Raw genomic sequence first — 19,044 nt, forward strand, 5'->3', positions numbered from 1 at the left:
GCCGCCGCCGCCGCCGCCGCCCTCCTTTCCCGCCCTTTTCCCCACCTTCCCGCCCACACACTCACACGCTCTAAGAGGCGACCGCGTGGAGCGAGCGAACTCAAGGCGGCGAAAGACGCGCGGCCTGAGGGGCGGTGGCTCCGCGGATCCGCCTCGGGAGGGGACGGGATTTTTTTTAAAAAAGGCCGCGCAGGGAGGGTTGAGGCGCACGGCTTTCCCTCGCGAGCGCGAGAGTGAGGCGGTCGCGTGCCGCTGAAGGGAACGAGGGAAGGACTCGCCCTCAGGTGCACCCGCTGCGGTCACCTTGCACCTTACGGGGAAGCTTTGAGGGAAGTGGACGAAGCTTTTCCCCTCCCCTTCCCACCCTCCTCCTCCTCCTCTTCTTCCCGCTGCCAATATATTAAGCAAAGGGAGAAAAAGGCAATAAAATAAAAACGACAACGACGCGACCAGCCGGTCTCTTCCTTCGCAGGGTCGCAAAATGGCGCCGTCGAGGAAGCGCGGGCGTCGGGTCAAGGCGCCCTGCCCTCCCGCCCCTCCATGAAGAGTTTCAGAGGGAAGGGAAAGGTGTGGGGAGTCTCTTCCTTACTTTATAACTCTCAAGTGTGCTCAGAAGACACGTGTTAAAGGGTCTCGTGGAGATAACGTGCGGATGGGGAAAATCTGCACGCACACTTCAAACACACACCCCGCCATGTTATTCTCTTCCTGTTCACCATCGTTTCGAGGGGCATCTTCCCTCCCTTTTTTTTTTGGTTCAGACCAGTTTTCCGAACTTGGTTCTTCAGCTGCTTTTGGACTACGACTCCCATCGTCGCCAGCTAGCAGGGCCGGTGGTGAGGGATGATGGGAATTGTAGTCCAAAAAACCCACACACGCAACAACAGCTGGAGACTCAAGTTTGGGAAACCCTGGTTTAAACTCCCAGAGAATCCCTTTGGTTTCTTGAAATCTGCCACTAGATGGTGCTGCTCTGGTGTGCCATGTAGGAGTTTACTTAATGAATTTGCGCAGTGTGTTAATTTATGCAGAATTTCAAGGAAATGAGAATGAGCTTTTGGGAAAAGAAGGTACCTTAAAGCGCAAAGCCCGTCTCCAGAGGTCAACTGCCAATCACTTATGCTTCTTTAGTTTAGGCTTATAATGCTTTGCATTAATGCTTTGCATTAATCAGGTTATAGTTTCACCTATACAGGTATCGGCTTTGTATGGGATTCATTGATTCCAAAACTGCTAGCTTCTATGCTTACTCTGTAATGCCCTAAAAGCATATTCAGCCTTATGACACTACTACCCCTTTCCTTCAGGTTAGAGGTTGATGCCCTACTCTGATTTCTGTCAACATGGCAAGTGGAATCTGGAAAGGTACAGAACAAGGATTTCTCCATGGTGTTTTAGCTTTGAGCTCATTTCTGAAAGAAACCCCATGAGGTCTCACCATGCCATCTCTTAGGAGTATTTAAACATTTTTATTTGAACAAAGGTTTTATGGGATAATCGCTGGATAATTCTGCACTCCTGCTGTTGCTTGCACCTGTAATTGGAATGATGCTTAGAAATGTTGCATAATTTGAGATGAACATCAGGGGATGGCGGGGCTATTTTAAAAAAAGACTCAGATGTGATATATATTATAGACAATTCTTCCATAGATGCCAAGCCAAAGAAGAATGGGAAGGGGCTCTATGTTGCCCTATTCTCATTTCCTTCTGTACCTGGTCAATTCCTGATGACGTAACAATAGAATGACTGAAAAAGCTGCATAAGACGCAGCCCTTCTGAAAGTGCTCAGTCTTGTTTAGCCACTTCAGATAAAAGGGAATATGAAAGGGGAAAACATGATATTAAGACTAAATCTTCATTTTATTTGTTATTTCAGTTCTTATGAGATCCTCTGATGTGTGTCAGAATTATCCCCATATTACAGATATGGAGAGTGATGAGGGTGGCTTCTTTTAAGGCCATTCTTTAAAGTTAAGTGATGAGCTTTAAATCTGAATTGTTGGGGTAGGGAGAACTCTGGGTTTTAGGCCCATGCTGTTAACTACCATAGTATGTTAGCTATTTGATACTTAGGCAAGAGGAGTCATGCCTTGATACACCATATTTAAATAACCATTAATTTCCATATAACACATCTGTAGCGCTTTCATCATTCTGTTTATTTAGCACAATCAGTAAGCACCGTGCTTTACAGAATACTGCATGCAGTTGCTTCAGTTACATATCCGTAGGCTTAGTTTCAGTTCATTAGGCAAATATTCTGTACATCGCTTTTAAAGTCAATCTAATTTCAGCTTTTAAACAACTACCCTGATGTGAGTGGTAGCTTTTTCCACCAAATGTATTTACACAGTTGTTCAGTTTAATTTTATTTCTCTCTTTGCCCATTTCAGGCATTGATGCTGGACCTATGAAGGGCTGCTCATGATCAGAACTGCAGAACATCCCTCCCAGCGGCTCAGCAAGCTACCATTTATTTTTAATTGCTCCCCACAGTGGAGGCCAATTAAGGATGAAGACAGCAGGGTAAGGATCACTCACAAACCCTTTGAAGGGCACAGACTAAGCATTTGCTTTGCCGGAAGGCTGCCATTAACACATTTCATTTGTGCAAGAATGCAAACACTTGGACACACACTCTGTAGTATTAAATGCAGTACAGTTCTAATTCAACTAAGTTTTAGTGCAGATGGCAACAGAAGTGACAGAATATCACCCCTAGGTTATAAACTTTGAAAATTAGATTTATTTTCTTTATCCATCCCTCTTTCAGCAGGAAGCACCTGCTTTAGACACTATAATAAGACTCTCTGTCTTTCTCTCTCTGTCTCTCTCTCCCTCTCTCTCCATATAAACACTAGGTTTTCAGATTAAAATTATAGCAGGAAATTAGCATTAGTTCTCCTTACTGTTTGTTTTTATGGTAAAGAAAGGATTTCCTTGTCATTTAAATTTTAATGAATTGCGGATTTAAAAAAAAATATTCTAGGTATTTATAGACTGCCTGTCAATAAAATTCTCAGTGTCATTTACTATAAAATTTTGAGAAAATATAATTTTTCCTAAAATAACGACACAACAGTGGTTTGCAGCCACTTTAGGTTTAAATGGGGAACTATATGGTATGTACATATAGTAGCAAGTATATATAGTATGTATATAAAAAGTAAAGGTAACGGTACCCCTGCCCGTACGGGCCAGTCGTGTCCGACTCTAGGGTTGTGCGCTCATCTCAGTTAAGAGGCCGGGAGCCAGCGCTGTCCGCAGACACTTCCGGGTCACGTGGCTAGCGTGACGAAGCTGCTCTGGCGAGCCAGCACCAGCGCAGCACACGGAAACGCCGTTTACCTTCCCACTATAAAGCGGTACCTATTTATCTACTTGCACTTAAGGAGTAGGGAAATATATAGTATGTTGAAATGTAGATTTATTCTGGTTGTGATTAATTTTCTTTTAAAATCCATTTACACAGGGAGAGTTTGAATACATTAAACTATTACTGATTACTCAGTGAATAGATTAAACCACAAGGAGTTTCAAAGAGCTTGTGTCTTTTAAACTTCATGAGTACACAGCAGGAATTTTGAAACTTTTGTTGCAGAGAAGCTAAATTTAGTTTCAATTTATTCACTTCACACCCAAGCTTTTCCATCTCTGCACAGCTATTTTATGTGTGGCTTTGTGCAGTAGTATAAATATAGGTTAGAGTGAACCTCCTGTATTTTACTATTTCTGGGTCAGTGGAGTCTGTAACCTGAAGCGTCTGTAACCTGAAGCGCCTGTAACCTGAAGCGTCTGTAACCCAATGTATTTGCTTCTTTGATTGGAATGAACTGATCCACTAGTGTTAGGAAAGGCCATGCCTGCCCTCTTCTCCTGTAATCAGGACAGATCCATGAGATATGGAGCTTGCTGCTCTTTGTGGGACTTGAAAGGGAAAAGTATCATCCATAAATGATAGGGTACATATTTTGGTAATTTTAAAAAACCATTCCAATTCCCTGAGGATGTCAATCCTGATTTGTCCTGATATTACTGCAGGAATTTACTGCTGTGAAACATGCTTCATGTCCAATTTTGAAATGTTGGTCTCAGTGTTAAATGTCCTTTCCTCCTGAAGATATGGATGCTATTTCTGGAATCAAGGTAAATGCAGCCTTCAGTGGAACATGGAATCTTTCTGAAGGCATTAGCATGGTGAGCATAAAAACGCATTTGGAACCTTGCTGTGACTGGAAAGGCTCCCTGCGGAGGTGCTCAGAACTCTCTGCATATGTAATCCATCTTTCTGTCTCCCACAAGCTTCCTGCGTTTGACTGACAAGTCACTAACTGGCTGGAGTCCAGTCAATGGAAAAAGATCTTCCTGATTTACGCGGCATTGTTTGCTCTGTTAAGATAAAACAAAATTCCTAGAGATAAGAGACAGTAACTTTTGGGTCATGTGCTTTCTGCATATCTGCCATTATGTGGATAATAATGCTTAGTCTAAACCATGTGGAGAGTATTTGGCAAAACTTTTAAATGGCTGAAGCCTCAAGAAGTATGTATTAAAAATACATATTTAAAGCAAAGATAAAACAACTACACAAAATCAGAGAAGCATCTCTGAATACTCCACAAAACTGATGATTTTAGCATATACACTTTGACAATCTTAACAAATGCAAAATGATACATAATAACCTCTATCACTTAGACTATTGTCCGCAACTAAAAAGATATATTGTATCAGCAGCAGTGCTGGTCTGCAAGGTTTATAGAAAGGCAAGAGGGAAGGAGAAAAAATTAAATTAAAATGTTTACTTCATGCATGTCAAACTGTGCTGTAGATGTAGACCATAGGCATCGTTCTACCATATGCCTCCCTGTTTGTATAATCTATAAAATCGCCCCAGACTGGATAAAAGTTAATCATATTCCCCAGGCCTCTTGCTATCTTACATTTCCACGTCAGTTTCCCCAGTAATGCTACCTGCCAGACTGCACTAACCACAGGTCCATGGTCAACAATTGCAATGATTTCCATGTCCTGGCAATGGTCATTCTTGCCCTGGTTAACATATGTGTTACGAGTTCTTTGTTTCCAATTTGTGGCATATCCTGACTATACAGTTTAAGCAGAGCCAGCCCTGGGGTCATGGGTACTGTCTGCCTCGCAATCAAAGACATCTCTATGAAAACATTTCCCCAGAACTTTTGTTTTTGGACACTCTCACTACATGTGTCAGTATGTCCCTTTAGTAGGACACCCTCTCCAAAACCAGGTAGAACTGTTTGGGTTTATATATGCTAGGCATCTAGTACCAATTTAAACCTAAAGGAGGATGCATATTGGTGTTGCTTCCAGAAAGTGAAGTATGCCTCTGGTATTCATCTACATGCCCAGGACAGAAAAGTATGGGCAGAGTACCTTTGTCTCAAACCTCTAGTGCATATGAGATTAGATTGCTGAACTAGAGATACTACAAAATTTAGCCATGGTATCCTCTGAATTATGCCCCCAAGTCTCTTGAGGGGGCTGTCTAGTTCATGAGGACCTTCTCAGCTGCAGACAACTTCTGTCCAGTCCTTCAGACACACTGACATTCTAGTAATTATAGATTGTGTTACTTTGGTATTGAAAGGACCATGCTGTAAGACCTGGACTCCCTCTGTGGTGTAAATAGGTGAATAAACCATACTTCTTAAAGCCATGACAGTCTCTGCCGTGTCTTCCATTCTGCAAAGGAATACAAGCCCTGTGGGGATGCCTGGGACCCCATAGTCTCTTGCTATCGTTCGGCAGAGAGAGGGGCAGACACACGACTTTTGTGTGTAACAGTATGTTACAAAAGCACAAACTGTTGATCACATTTATGACTCTTTTTTTATTATTAAAATTTTTATTACATTTTCAGTTTACAGAAAAGAAAAAGAAGGACAAACCAGAAAAAAGAAAGAAAGAAAAACAATCCAACTTTCAAAATACATTTTTAGGTTACTAACTGGACTTTCCCACATCTCCCTCACCCTGCGTTCTTTACAATAAACATATCAGCAAATTATTACCTTGTTTCGTATCTTATTTATATCTTTCAGAGTGTTTTACTTCTAAATTTAAAGTACCTTTTGTCAAATATTTATACCTTAAGATAATACATAAAATAACTTTAAATTTCAACTTTTTCTTACTTATAACTTAACTTTCTATTTTCCTAATCTAATTGCAGGAGCTAAAATTTCCAAGTCATGCAGATTCTTAACATTCATACAACTTATAATGTTTTTGTAAATAGGCCTTAAATTTCTTCCAGTCCTCTTCCATTGTCTCTTCTCCCAGATCTCGGATTCTGCCAGTCATTTCAGCCAGTTCCATATAGTCCATCAACTGCGTCTGCCACTCTTCCAGCGTGGGAAGGTCTTGTATCTTCCAATATTTTGCAATGAGTATTCTTGCTGCTGTAGTTGCATACATAAAAAAAGTTCTATCCTTCTTTAACACCTTTTGGTCCACAATGCCCAGGAGGAAGGCCTCTGGTTTCTTAGGGAAGGTGTATCTAAACACCTTTTTTAACTCATTATAGATCATTTCCCAGAAGGCCTTCACTTTTGGATAAGTCCACCAAAGATGAAAGAATGTCCCTTCAGCCTCCTTACATTTCCAACATTTATTATCAGACCGATGATATATTTTTGCAAGTTTGACTGGGGTCATGTATCACCTATATATCATTTTCATAATATTTTCCTTCAGGGCATTACATGTCGTGAATTTCATTCCAGTGGTCCATAACCTTTCCCAGTCTTCTAACATAATGTTGTACCCAATATCCTGAGCCCATTTTATCATGGCTGATTTGACTCTCTCATCCTGGGTGTTCCATTTAAGCGGCAAGTTATACATTCTCGAAAGCGCCTTGGTCTTAGGTTCTAACAGTTCTGTCTCTAATTTCGATTTTTCCACCTGCAATCCTATTTTTTTGTCTGACTTAAAAACCTCTTGAATTTGAGCATAATGAAACCAGTCTTGCACCCTATTCTTTAATTTTTCAAAGCTCTGCAGCCTCCAATTATCTCCAATTTTTTCTATTATTTCCCAGTATTTCGGCCATCCGGCCTCCATATTGGGTTTTTTTCGAACCTTGGCCTCCGCTGGTGATAACCACCTCAGGGTCTTACCTTCCAATAAGTCTTTGTATTTTATCCAGACCATAAATATAGCTTTCCTGAAAATATGGTTTTTAAACATTTTATGAACCTTTACCTTATCGTACCACAAATATGCATGCCATCCAAAAACATTATTATACCCTTCCAGATCTAGGACGTCAGTGTTCTCAAGGAGTAACCAATCTTTCATCCAGCAGAAAGCCGCAGCTTCATAATATAACCTTAAATCTGGCAGGGCAAACCCCCCTCTCTCTTTTGCATCCGTTAATATTTTAAATTTTATTCGGGGCTTTTTGCCCTGCCAGACAAACCTAGAAATATCTTTCTGCCACTTCCCAAAACACTCCACTCTGTCCACGATCTGTAGGGTCTGAAACAAAAATAGCATCTTCGGCAATACATTCATCTTTATAGCTGCAATTCGACCCAACAAGGAAAGTTTCAATCTTGACCAGATCTCTAAATCTTTCTTAATTTCTGACCAGCATTTTTCATAATTATCTTTAAATAGATTCAAATTTTTGGCAGACAAGTTTACCCCTAGGTATTTTACCTTTTTAACAACATTTAACTCTGTCTCTTTCTGAAACCCATCTATTTCCAAAGGTGTCAGATTTTTCTCCAAAACCTTGGTTTTTTGCTTGTTCAGTTTGAACCCCGCTACCCGACCAAATTCATAAATTAATTCTAACACTCTCTTCGTACTAGATTCTGGCTCCTGTAGTGTTAAAACCAAATCATCTGCAAAAGCTTTCAATTTAAATTGTTTCACTCCGACCTGTATTCCTTGTACCAACCGGTCTTCCCTAATCATGTTCAAAAGCACCTCCAGAACAGAAATAAATAACAGAGGGGATAGGGGGCAACCTTGTCGTGTTCCTTTTTCAATTTTAAATTCTTCTGTCACCACATTGTTTACTATCAGTTTAGCTTTCTGCTCTGAATAAATTGCCTCTATTCCATTTTCAAACCCCCGTCCCACTCCCATCCCTTCCAAATTTTTCTTCATAAACCTCCAAGAAATGTTATCAAAGGCCTTCTCCGCATCAACAAAAATTAACACTGATTTTGTATTAATGTTGGTTTGCAAAAGTTCCAAAATATCAATAATATTCCTAGTATTATCAGACAAATGTCTTCCTGGGAGAAAGCCTGCCTGGTCCTTGTGAATTACTTCATTTAATACTTTTTAAAATCTACTTGCCAAAATATCTGCAAAAATTTTGTAATCCACATTTAGGAGTGAGATGGGACGGTAGTTCTTAAGTTGAGTCTTTTCAGTTTCCACTTTAGGGATCAATGTGATGAAGGCTTCTTTCCACGATTCCGGTGCCTTCTTCCCCTCCAAAATCTGATTGCATACCTCCATTAATGGTTGTATCAAATAATCTTTCAATATCTTATAATACTTGGAGGTAAGCCCATCCGGACCTGGAGATTTGCCTAGTTGCATATTCTGGATGGCACCCTCTATTTCTTGTTGTGTTATTTTATGATTCAGGATTGTTCTCTTTTCCTGGGCAAGTTTTGGTAAACCATTTGTTTTCAAAAATTGGTCTATCTCCTTCTCCTCTTGTGGCCCTTGAGTATAGAGCTTTTTGAAATATCTCTGGAAACACTTCCTAATTTCTTCGGGTTTCTGGATATCTTTCCCTTCAATCTCTAGATTGGTGACTGTATTCAATTTTTGTCTCTTTTTCAATTGCCATGCTAATAGTTTCCCACACTTGTTAGCTGATTCAAATGATCTTTGTTTCATTTGTATAATTTTCCACTCAACTTCTTGATTTATCAATTTCGCGTACTGTGCTTGGTAAAATTTAATTTCTCTCAAGATCTCCTTCGATTTTGGCTTAGATCTCAACTTTTTCTCTCCATCTCTTATCTTCTCTAAAATCTTATCTTTTTTCCCATTCCAGATTCTTTTCTTTATCGTGTTCTGTTGTATCAGAAACCCTCTCATAACTGCTTTGCTTGCATCCCAGATTGTTCTCCTTTCCACCGTAGTATTCAAATTTATTTCAAAATAATCTTTCAAGGTTTTTTGGGCCTTCTTCACAATCTCCTGATCTCTTAGTAGGGTGTCATTCATTTTCCATCTAAAGGAGCCGATTGGAGTAAGTCTTAATTCCATTTTCATAGCGTTATGGTCGGAGCAAGTTTTTGGGCAGATTTCCACTTTTCTAATCATAGGTGCCAGCCTTCTAGTTGTCCATATTTGGTCTATTCTTGTCCATGACAGATGAGCCTCAGAAAAGAAAGTTCCTTCTCTACCTAAGGGATTCTTAGTCCTCCAAATATTGATTAAGTCCATATTGTCAGTTAGTTCAAAAAAAGTTTTGGGTAGTCTGCCATCTTTTGTTAGACTTAAGTCTTGTGACTTATCCATATTTGTAGAGACCACTCCGTTCATATCTCCCATCATAATGATGTTGGTGTAGTCCAAATAGTCCAGGATTGTCTCATGCAGTTTCTTATAAAATTCTGATTTCCCCTCGTTCGGTGCATAAATTCCTAATAGCAAAAATTTTTCTCCTTGGGCCTGTATTTCAATAGCCAAAACTCTTCCTTGCTCATCTTTGAATAAAAATTTTGGTGACAGGCTCTCCTTTGCATAAATCACCACTCCTCTTTTCTTTACTTTATCCGATGAGATGAATTCTTGGCCTAATCTTTTATTAATCAAAACTTTTCTATGGAGCCTGGTCACATGTGTTTCCTGCAAGCAGATGATGTCCAATTGTTATTTTTTCAATATATGAAAAATTCTTCTTCTTTTCTCTGGGGAATTTCCGCCATTTATATTCCAACTAAGAAGCTGCAGAGACATCCTGGGTCAGTCTATTGGTCCTGTGGTGACGTCCCTTTCTTTTGGTCCTCTGGTCCCGAGGGTGTAGGTGCCAGTATAGGTGTAAGCGGTGGCCAGGCTCCTGTTGTCCCTTTCTGTAGATCCTCTTCGTGGTCATTCAAGAACTTCTGCTGTTCTAATTTTAACTTTCTTTCCTTTGAAATTAAAAGATAGTCCTTGAGGAAACTCCCATCTATAAGGAATTGAGTTGCCTCTCAGTAATTTTGCAAGTTCTATATACGTCGCTCTAAGATCCAAAAGCTGTTTTGGTATGTCTCTGTAAATTTCAGCTCTGTTGCCGTGGATGTCAAGTGATTTTCCAAAATGAAGGCCTAATATTTTATCTCTCTCTTGCTTAGATCTTAAAATGATCAAACAGTCTCTGGGTTTATCCCTCCTCGTTACTCTTCCCAATCTGAAAGCAGTCACAATTTTAAAATCCTTATCCTCTTCAATACCCCAGAACTTTGAAAATTCTAATGTCAGATAACCAATCAGATCTTCCTGTTCAAGTTCTGGAATAGCTCTAAGTCTAAGATTGCTTTCCCGATTTCTCAGTTCAGTCATCGACCAGTAGGCCTGCTGTTCACTAATCTGTTTATGCAACGGCTTCACCTCCACCTTTAATGCCTCAACTTTCAAGTTGGCTTCCTCTGCTTTTTGTTTGGCTTCCTCAGCCAGTTTGTGATTCTCTGCTGTTGCTTCTTGAAGATTCCCAATTGCTTGTGTGTGTTGAGCCACCTGGTCAGTCAATTTATTTATTGAGGATGTGGCTTGATCAATTTTAGTCGAATGTTCGTCCGCCTTTTTATTTAGAATTGCCAGTTGTTCTAGGATCTGATTAAAAACTTTTTCAGATCCTCCTGAAGCCATATCCCCTGTAGATGTCTGCTCAACAGCCCCTTTTTGTATTTCTAGAACAGCTGGGACAGATGATCTACGTGGTTGGGAAGTCAAAGTTGTTTGTACCAATTGTTTTGCCTTTATTTTAGCCAGCCTTGTTTTCCCTGCGTCACTCATTCCAATCCCGTCTGTGTATCAAGGTCAGACTGTATGTGTTCCCATGAGAGAGACAGTTCCAAAGTATAAACAACCAGGCAGCAGAGAATCAAAACAAAATGTAGTTCCCAGAGAATTATAAATCCAAAGTCCTCTAGGGGGAGTAATAAAGTTCAACCGAAAGAAAGAGGTTTTTCCTTCTTTACAGTCCCAATAATCCAAAGAAGAAACAACTGAAGTTCTAAAAGGTCTTTTAGTTTCTTTTTAGCATTAAGCTTTTCCCAACTTAATACAAAGTCTCAGAGAGGGTGCAAGAAACAGTTTCCCTATTTCTTCTATGGTGTAACGTTTACATGCAACACTTTCAACCTTAAAAACAATATCAGCAGTTTGGCAGTTTGACAGTTCTTCTTTACCCTGGCAGCCCACGGATTTGGTTTCTTCAATTATTTATAAATCCCAAAGGAAGAAGGAAGATCCAGTCAGAAAATCAGCATAGATACTCCGAAATTGTCTCTTTTAATCCCTGCCAAAAGTTCAATAGTCTGCACGATAATCCAATCTTTTTTATAGTTCTTTCAAAACGCTTCCCGCTTGTCAAACTTTGCTTTGATCTCTTTAGCACGGTCGGGAAACGGACTTCCTGGTTACGTTTCCCGTTTTCAGCCAAATTAAATACTTTAGTCCCGATAATTTTTAAGTCCCCTTACTCACGGGTTGTAGTTGCAGATCTGATGTTCCAGGAAGAAAGGTCGGCGCTCAGCAGCAGCAGCCGCGTGGCTTTGCTTCCCGCAGAAAGAGCGATGAACTCACAGCGCCGCTCCCCCTTTCATGTTCCGGAGCCCCTTACGGGGTTCCTTCTCCGTTTCTGGGGGGGCTTCTGGCGCCTGCCGAGTCCCACGGCCACGAGCTCACTCTGCCCGTGGTTTTTCTTGATGGGTCGCCGCTATGCCGCAGCGAACGACCCTTTTCTGCGGAGCCCCTCTTCAGAGCACGAAGAGGACCGCCATTGCTGTTTCGTGCCGCCTCCGGAAGCCTCCCACATTTATGACTCTTTCTAGGAAGGCTGCCCTGATGCTGCTAAGGTTGGGATGGAAGAGATGCTCACACCATGATTGAGCAGATAAAATACTGGGGCCAGTGTTTGTAGGTGGCCAGCTGTAATATGGATTGATAAAAAGGTGGGGCCGGTGACTATATTGTTCTTCTGGCCAAATCACTTGTACCAGTCTATCTGTGAGGTCAGAATAATGTGCATTGTTATGCTAGTGTTAAATCAGGATTTGTGATATCATGCTGGCAAGAGCTGTAGATCTGACTCCCAGCCAATACATTTTCTTTGGTTACAGGCTCAGCTCATCTTTGGCAGTTACAGGGTAGCTAGTTTTGTGAACAATAGACTGCAGCTCTTGTTTAGCTGTAAGGTGCTGTGTCTGCATTGCTTAATTATGAACCTGCAGTGCAGAATCACTTTCCCTGGCTTTTTACTGTAAGACAAGCTACAGGTTTCCAACAAATCCAACATTCCTTTTAAAAAAGAGCGGGGGGTTATATTGCTCTAGGTGGTGTGTGCTACTTTCTTTTAGGAATTGTTAGCTTTCTGCAAATTATCTTAAAACATGTGGCGTCTGGTTAATAATTTTCTGCAATATAAAATAAAGACCTTTAATACAGAGTAATATCTATGCTATTATGAAAATGTTTCTCATTTTAAAAAATCCCCAAGGAGTACAAAGGGGTTAGTAAGAATACTCTTTACAGCTGAATTTTATTGCTAAGAGCTTCAACGTGGCAAGCAGCTTATGTAGTGTGTCAACATAAATTGTTGTCCACTGTTGTCTCTGAAATTTGGGCGAAGATTTATGGAATTATGCAAAACTATTATAAATGTAATAAAATATTGAAGCAATAAAGTAGACAAAACTACCAAAGTATGGAGCAAGATGTTGAATCACTTAATTCTGATCTGACTGCATTTATATTGCTTTTAAACATCTGTAACACAGTTTGCAAACATTAATATGTGTATGCACTTAATTTTATTCACTTGGAATTTATGTCAGAAGTCTGAATTTTGTCGTTGAGTACAGTATTTTTTTTAATCATCCCTGTAGCACTTTTGGAGAGTGCGCCATGAGTCGTGTTTGACTAACATATCTTTCAAATAACCTTGTGAGAGGGGCTGAGCAGAGGCTATCATGTGATTTGTGGCTTGGGTGGGGATTTGAACATGGCCCTTGAATATGCAAACACTACACTCTATCCGCTGCATTATACTGCTTTTGTAATTAGCATGATTGCTTTATCTTGTCTTCCAGGATATTAATCATTTTATGCTATTTGAATACATCATGGAAAAAATATGCCCATTAATTAAAATAGGTGCATAATATGGCAATAATATCTCCCTTCCCCCCAAAGTAGAGCAAAAACTGAATTGTTATGCATGCCAAATTGTTATCCTGTTTTTGATCTTCTGTCGCAGTGTGCAGATTGTAACATTCTTTAGGAACCCAGAAAAATGTAGAGAAGTGGTCAAAGCAGAGTAAGGCTTTATTGTTGCATCAGTTTCAGTATCAGTCAAGTCCTTTGAGGTTTTTCACATCACCAGGACCCTACCACAAGAATCCTGTGGCAGATGTATGTATGTGTGCTACCCTCTCAAGTGCAAATATGCACTAGCTTTCTCAGTACTATACTCTAACCATGTAGAGATCTCAAGCTTTTATTGTTTAGTATTTATATATGTTTATAATAGGCAGTTTCAGGCTAGCACGGACTCAGTGCACTAATCTCAACCTTTTCAAAAGACTTTTGAAGCTGTTGTGCTTTCCTGTTTTATATACCAATTGCTCTGGCAAATACCACGTGTTTAATATTAGCATATAAAAATGTGCATACCAGACAATATCTCAAAGGAAAGAAAATGAACTGGGGAATGTGTGATGTGCGCACAAAAGAAACATCTGTTAATAAAAAATGGACCATTTGTTCACATAAAAGCAAGGCGGCAAGTCACAGAACTATATAACATTCCCCCATCCTCAAGTGAATAATTTTGCATGTACACAATATGTACATAAGCCAGCCCAAGGCTGGAAATGAAAAGTGTTTTGTGACCAGTGCTAAAAATATTTGGACGTTTCCTTTAAAATTAATAGCGTAAAGCCTTGGGGCACTTAATTGTACAAAGTCTGAGGATAATGTGGGCTATTCATTTCCTTTATCCTAAATACCCAGTCATGCTTTTAATTCTTAGATATACTGTGTGCCCTTTCCAATATAATCAGCCTAATTTGTCTTCAGCTGCAAGCAAGTAAACCAAGCTTCATTTGGTTAAGCAAGCTAAGCAAAAACATTTTAAAATCCCCCTCACCCCACCCACCCACATATAGGTAAGTCAACAAGCATGCTCAGGAAAAATGTGTGATCTTGGGATTTTGGTTTGTGTGTGTTCAGGCAGAGGAGCAGAACTGCTTTTCATAAGGAAGCCAAAATTTCCTGCCTTATGGTATCTGTGAATATAACTAGCATTTCTAACTTGTAGTTTGGATACTCCCTATCTAATGCTGCTTATTTCATAAATCAATCAGACGGATGCCAACAATAGTAGTAATAAATATCGATATAATTCCTATGTCTTTCTTTGACTGTTTGAACATGCCTATTAGCATTCTTTATCCTTTTGACTTTTCCTTTCTCTTTGACTCATGCTTCGTTCAGAATTAAAGGATCTGAAAAAAATCGAGGGGCTTGTGCAAGATAATTAACTCCCATTGATGATAAGAGTAATAAATTATAATTTATTTAAATAAATAAAACATAGCAGTACTTTGAAGAGGTGTTGATTTTCTTTCTGGGCTTTATGATTTGGTGGCTGGGGGAAAAGGAGAGGCATTTTCATAGCAGTCTTTTGTAGTACCTAGCAAATTTATTATGGCATACATTCTTTGGATGCACTGGCAGGTACATATGTACTTGGTTGGGTAGAATTATGGACAAACATACCTAGAGCCACCAAATGGCATCTTTCTTGAAACAAAGGTTGATCCAGATTGCTTCCAGGTCTTTGTTCTGCAATCACAGCGAGGGAACCACCAGAAGGCCCTCAGAGCTGGACCTCAGTGTCTGGGCAGGCCTTGAATGGGGGTAAGTGAGGCAGAGGCCTCTAGCCAGAAATACCAGAAATGTTCTTGTTGTGGGGAGGTGGGGGGTCTAGAAAGGATAGGGAATAATTGTAGAACAGCAGCAAGAACAGAAATGTAGGTGACACAATATATTTCAAGCTTTTTATTTGCACAGACAGACATAGCCGTACAATTGCATGTTTCACCTCTGCATTTAATTGAATTGTAGCACACCTTAACAGCTGGGAAAAGATCAGGGAAGAGGCAGCCAAGGGCCTAGAGAGGATAGAGGGAGAGTTTATTTCATTTAATACTAGAATTCTGTGTCATTCAGTATCACTGATGGGGAAGATTTAGCACAGACCATGGAAAGGGTTTTTTCCTGTAACTATTTGTGGAATTTGCAGGCACAAGTTGCGATGAGGACTACCAGATTGGAGGGCTGGGAAGGGGATTACACAAATGCCCAGGGACAAGGAGAAGAAATCTGTCTCTGGCTATGAAGACTCTATACAACCTCCAGGTTCAGAGACATCCTGAATTCCACCTGCTAAGAGGGCAAGCAACAGGAATGGGCTATTATTTCATTCATTCATTCATGAACCCCATAAGGCATTCTGAAGTTAGTGACAATCTAATCTGGTTTGCTATTGGACCAGATGGGCCTTTGCTCTGTATTTTTTGGGGGGGCAGACACAGACCACCATCTGGTTCTACACAAGAATGTAATCTCTTGTGTATCTTGTGTGCACACGTGCAAAGCCTCTGTACATAGTGGCACTTACTTCTGAGTAAGCCTGCATTAACTTGTGCTGCATGGAATTTAAGAGCACAATCTCATATGTTTACTAAGACGCAAGTCTCAGTGTGTTAAATGGGGCTATCTCCCTAGTGTCTGTATATAGCAGGAGTAGGCAACCTAAGGCCCGGGGGCCAGATCCGGCCCAGTTGCCTTCTAAATCTGGCCCACGGACGGTCTGGGAATCAGCGTGTTTTTACATGAGTAGAATGTGTCCTTTTATTTAAAATGCATCTCTGGGCTATTTGTAGGGCCTGCCTGGTGTTATTACATGAGTAGAATGTGTGCTTTTATTTAAAATGCATCCCTGGGTTATTTGTGGGGCATAGGAATTTGTTCATTCCCTCCCCCCCCCACAAAAAAGTCCGGCCTACCACATGGTCTGAGGGACAGTGGACTGGCCCATGGCTGAAAAAAGGTTGCTGACCCCTGGTATATAGGATTGCAGGTAGCTTAAAACTCCTTTGTGGTATGCAATGTGTCCCTCCACCTTCCTTTCACCTCTAAAATTATTTCAGTTCTTCTACTAGAGCAAACAGATGAAAAGGATGAGTGTCATGGCTGTAAACGAAGACTCTGTGTCAAACAGGCAAAGCCAGGAACAACTCTTCAAGGGAGGAAAATTGCTCACATTTTTATTGCTAAGGCAGAAGGCAGACACCTTAATCACCATCTTTCTCTGGGGAAATAAACAGTCTGCCCGATTTATTTATTATATTTTCACTTGTGTCTCCTGGTTTTATCACTGCCATGCCATTGAAAGCGCCATTGTGCATTTCGATGACATTATCTCTACCATTTGAAGGCCCGTATAGAGAAGCAGCAATAACATGCTGCCTCTGTCTTGTGGTGACCTCAATTACACATTCCTTCCTGTTCTTTGCCTGTTGGAGATGGTGCATTCGCTATCATGTAACACACCTGCCTTCCGATAGCAGAGAAGGGGGTTGGGGTGTAACTCAGTCTTCTTATTATTTCTTTTGCTTCCTTTGTTTTCAGCCATTGGGCTGGCAAACAGTGTCTGCAGCTATTCAAGTCATTTATGGGATTTAATTTTGTAAAAAAGATTATTATTGATACATTTATCTACCATTCTGAGACGTTTCCCCCAACAAACAGAAAGAGGATTACAGTGGGTGCTAAGCAATAAAGGCCTAGTTAGCTTAAGGTACCTTCAGAGACCAATTTCAACACCCACGCATAACCTTTTGCTTTTTTGATCCAAGAATTTGGACATTCTCTTCTGTTTTAAACCTATGGAGCTGACATTTACTGAATCGGACCATTGATCTCCACTCTAGCCTGGCGGCATCATCTATCTAAAAGCAGTGCTGCTCCATATAGATGAGCCTCACCTTCTCCACCCTTCCTGCTCTCTGACTTCCTGATGGCAGGCACTGAGACCCAGACTTTAGAGCATGTGCCTAAAGGCAGAGGTTCCCATTTAACTCCCTCCCCACACTTTAAAATTGCTGGCGGCCTCAGCAGATCACTTAACCAATCCCCACACTTCCAATGTCAGCATATTTGTCTAAGCCAGAGCCATATCACATAAATCACAAGCCAGGCTGCTGAAAAGGACCTCTGTCACTGGCCAATTTTTAATGAAAAATTAGACTGCATTAACACCATATTATGGAAATCACATAGGGCAGGAGGGCCTTGTTGGCTTGTTTCATAGGCTCTTCATTGGTGGTGCTAAATTATGTTTGTGTGAGTAGACGGGGCTTGTCGACCCCGGGAGGTAGACCATCTAGGAGAAGGTAAACTCCTAAACCTCCACTGCCTTGTGGGACATCTTTGGGAGAAAAAATGGTTAAGGAGTAAACCCTACACAAATCCAGAGTTGAGTCCCTAAGATGGTTGGATGGCACCTTGTACGCCTCCTTCCAGGAACTTCTGCAGCCAAGCTGGTGTCAAACGTATTGCTCTGCTTTCCTTTGACCACATCAGCAAGACCGAGAGGGGAGTTTTGTTGTCTGGGCAGTCCAGGACCGCCATACATACTTGCGCCCTGGGGCGGTCACTTCGATGCTGCTAACGCAGCAGTTTGACTTCACCTCCAGAGGCACACTCCATTGCCTCTTAAGACAGACAGATGCCAACAAGTTGTGTGTGCATTAAATCTAGGCCAGCAATTGAGGTGTCCTGTGGGTGTGATTGGCTCAACTTCAGTAAGGCCAGTAAAGTGTTCTCAAACCTGTGTGGTATATGATAGAATTAGTCATGTTGATGTCTCCCAAAACTGATTGATAATCCATTTATTTCCTGGTTTTTTAACTGTCACAACAAAATTAATAAAAATATGAATATAACAATATAATTTCACAGGATAGCCTACTCCAACCTTGTGCCCTCCAGATGTTGCAGAACCACAACTCCCAGTGTACCTTACCCCTGGCCATAGTGGCAGGGGCTGATGGGAGCTGTAGTCCAAATAATCTGGATAGTACCTGCTTTGGGGGAAACTGAAGTAGGGTATATGCAACTGGAGCAAGACACAAATGCACAAATGTGAGACATAAAACATTAATACAGAGCAATAAAATAATGTTTCCAAATGTTATCACAATTGGCTCTACTCTTAGAAGCGAAAGGCAAATTACAAATGAGTACAGTTAGCTTTATTTTGCAAAAGTTTGGCTTTTCTTGAACAAAGCTTGGCTAATTTGTGGGCCTCCAACTCCCATCATCCCTTGCCACTGACCATAGTGGCTGATGGGAGTTTTAGTCCAACAATATTTGGATAGTTACAGGGTGGCCACCCCTGGTCTACTTGAAAGGGGGTCTGCTCATATCCAAATAACATTTAAATTCAAAACACCTGTATTATTATTTTTTCAGTAGAAGAGGATTGAGAATTGGTGTCCAAAGGGAAGTTCATATTGCCTGGTAACAGTAATGATGCTTTAATCTGACTCCATGATTAAAACTTTTTTCAAAAAGTGAAAATCGGGACACAAAAGTTGTTGTTGTGGTTTTTTTTTGCAAAATCTCCAAAAAAAGAAGTCTTTTACCTATTTTTTAAAATGAAAATCGCCCCAAACCAACACTTTTCCTGGACATTTTTGCCGCTTTTAAAAAATTCCGCCCAGAGGCCATTTTTGACAGGCGAAT

At 40.7% G+C, this 19,044-nt stretch overlaps 3 long non-coding RNA genes across 5 annotated transcripts; 2 read left to right on the forward strand and 1 right to left on the reverse strand.

Moving 5' to 3' along the window:
- The first annotated feature begins 66 nt into the window (after positions 1–66).
- LOC307199545 lies at positions 67–5,698 on the forward strand. 3 transcript variants are annotated; one of them, XR_013832029.1, is made up of 4 exons: positions 67–567; positions 1,308–1,365; positions 2,397–2,529; positions 4,045–5,698. It is a non-coding gene; the product is annotated as an uncharacterized lncRNA (long non-coding RNA). The 3 variants fall into 3 exon arrangements; XR_013832030.1 differs by lacking the exon at positions 1,308–1,365; XR_013832031.1 differs by lacking the exon at positions 67–567 and having other exon boundaries at positions 590–1,365.
- LOC307199567 lies at positions 4,791–12,611 on the reverse strand. Its single transcript, XR_013832067.1, has 2 exons — positions 12,054–12,611; positions 4,791–5,866 (listed from the first exon to the last, which is right to left on the reverse strand). It is a non-coding gene; the product is annotated as an uncharacterized lncRNA (long non-coding RNA).
- LOC307199558 lies at positions 12,608–18,464 on the forward strand. The gene is made up of 2 exons (XR_013832057.1): positions 12,608–14,756; positions 16,446–18,464. It is a non-coding gene; the product is annotated as an uncharacterized lncRNA (long non-coding RNA).
- Positions 18,465–19,044: the final 580 nt, after the last annotated feature.

This window comes from Podarcis cretensis, assembly GCF_951804945.1.
Source record: "Podarcis cretensis genome assembly, chromosome: 12".
NCBI classification, from domain to species: Eukaryota; Metazoa; Chordata; class Lepidosauria; order Squamata; family Lacertidae; genus Podarcis; species Podarcis cretensis.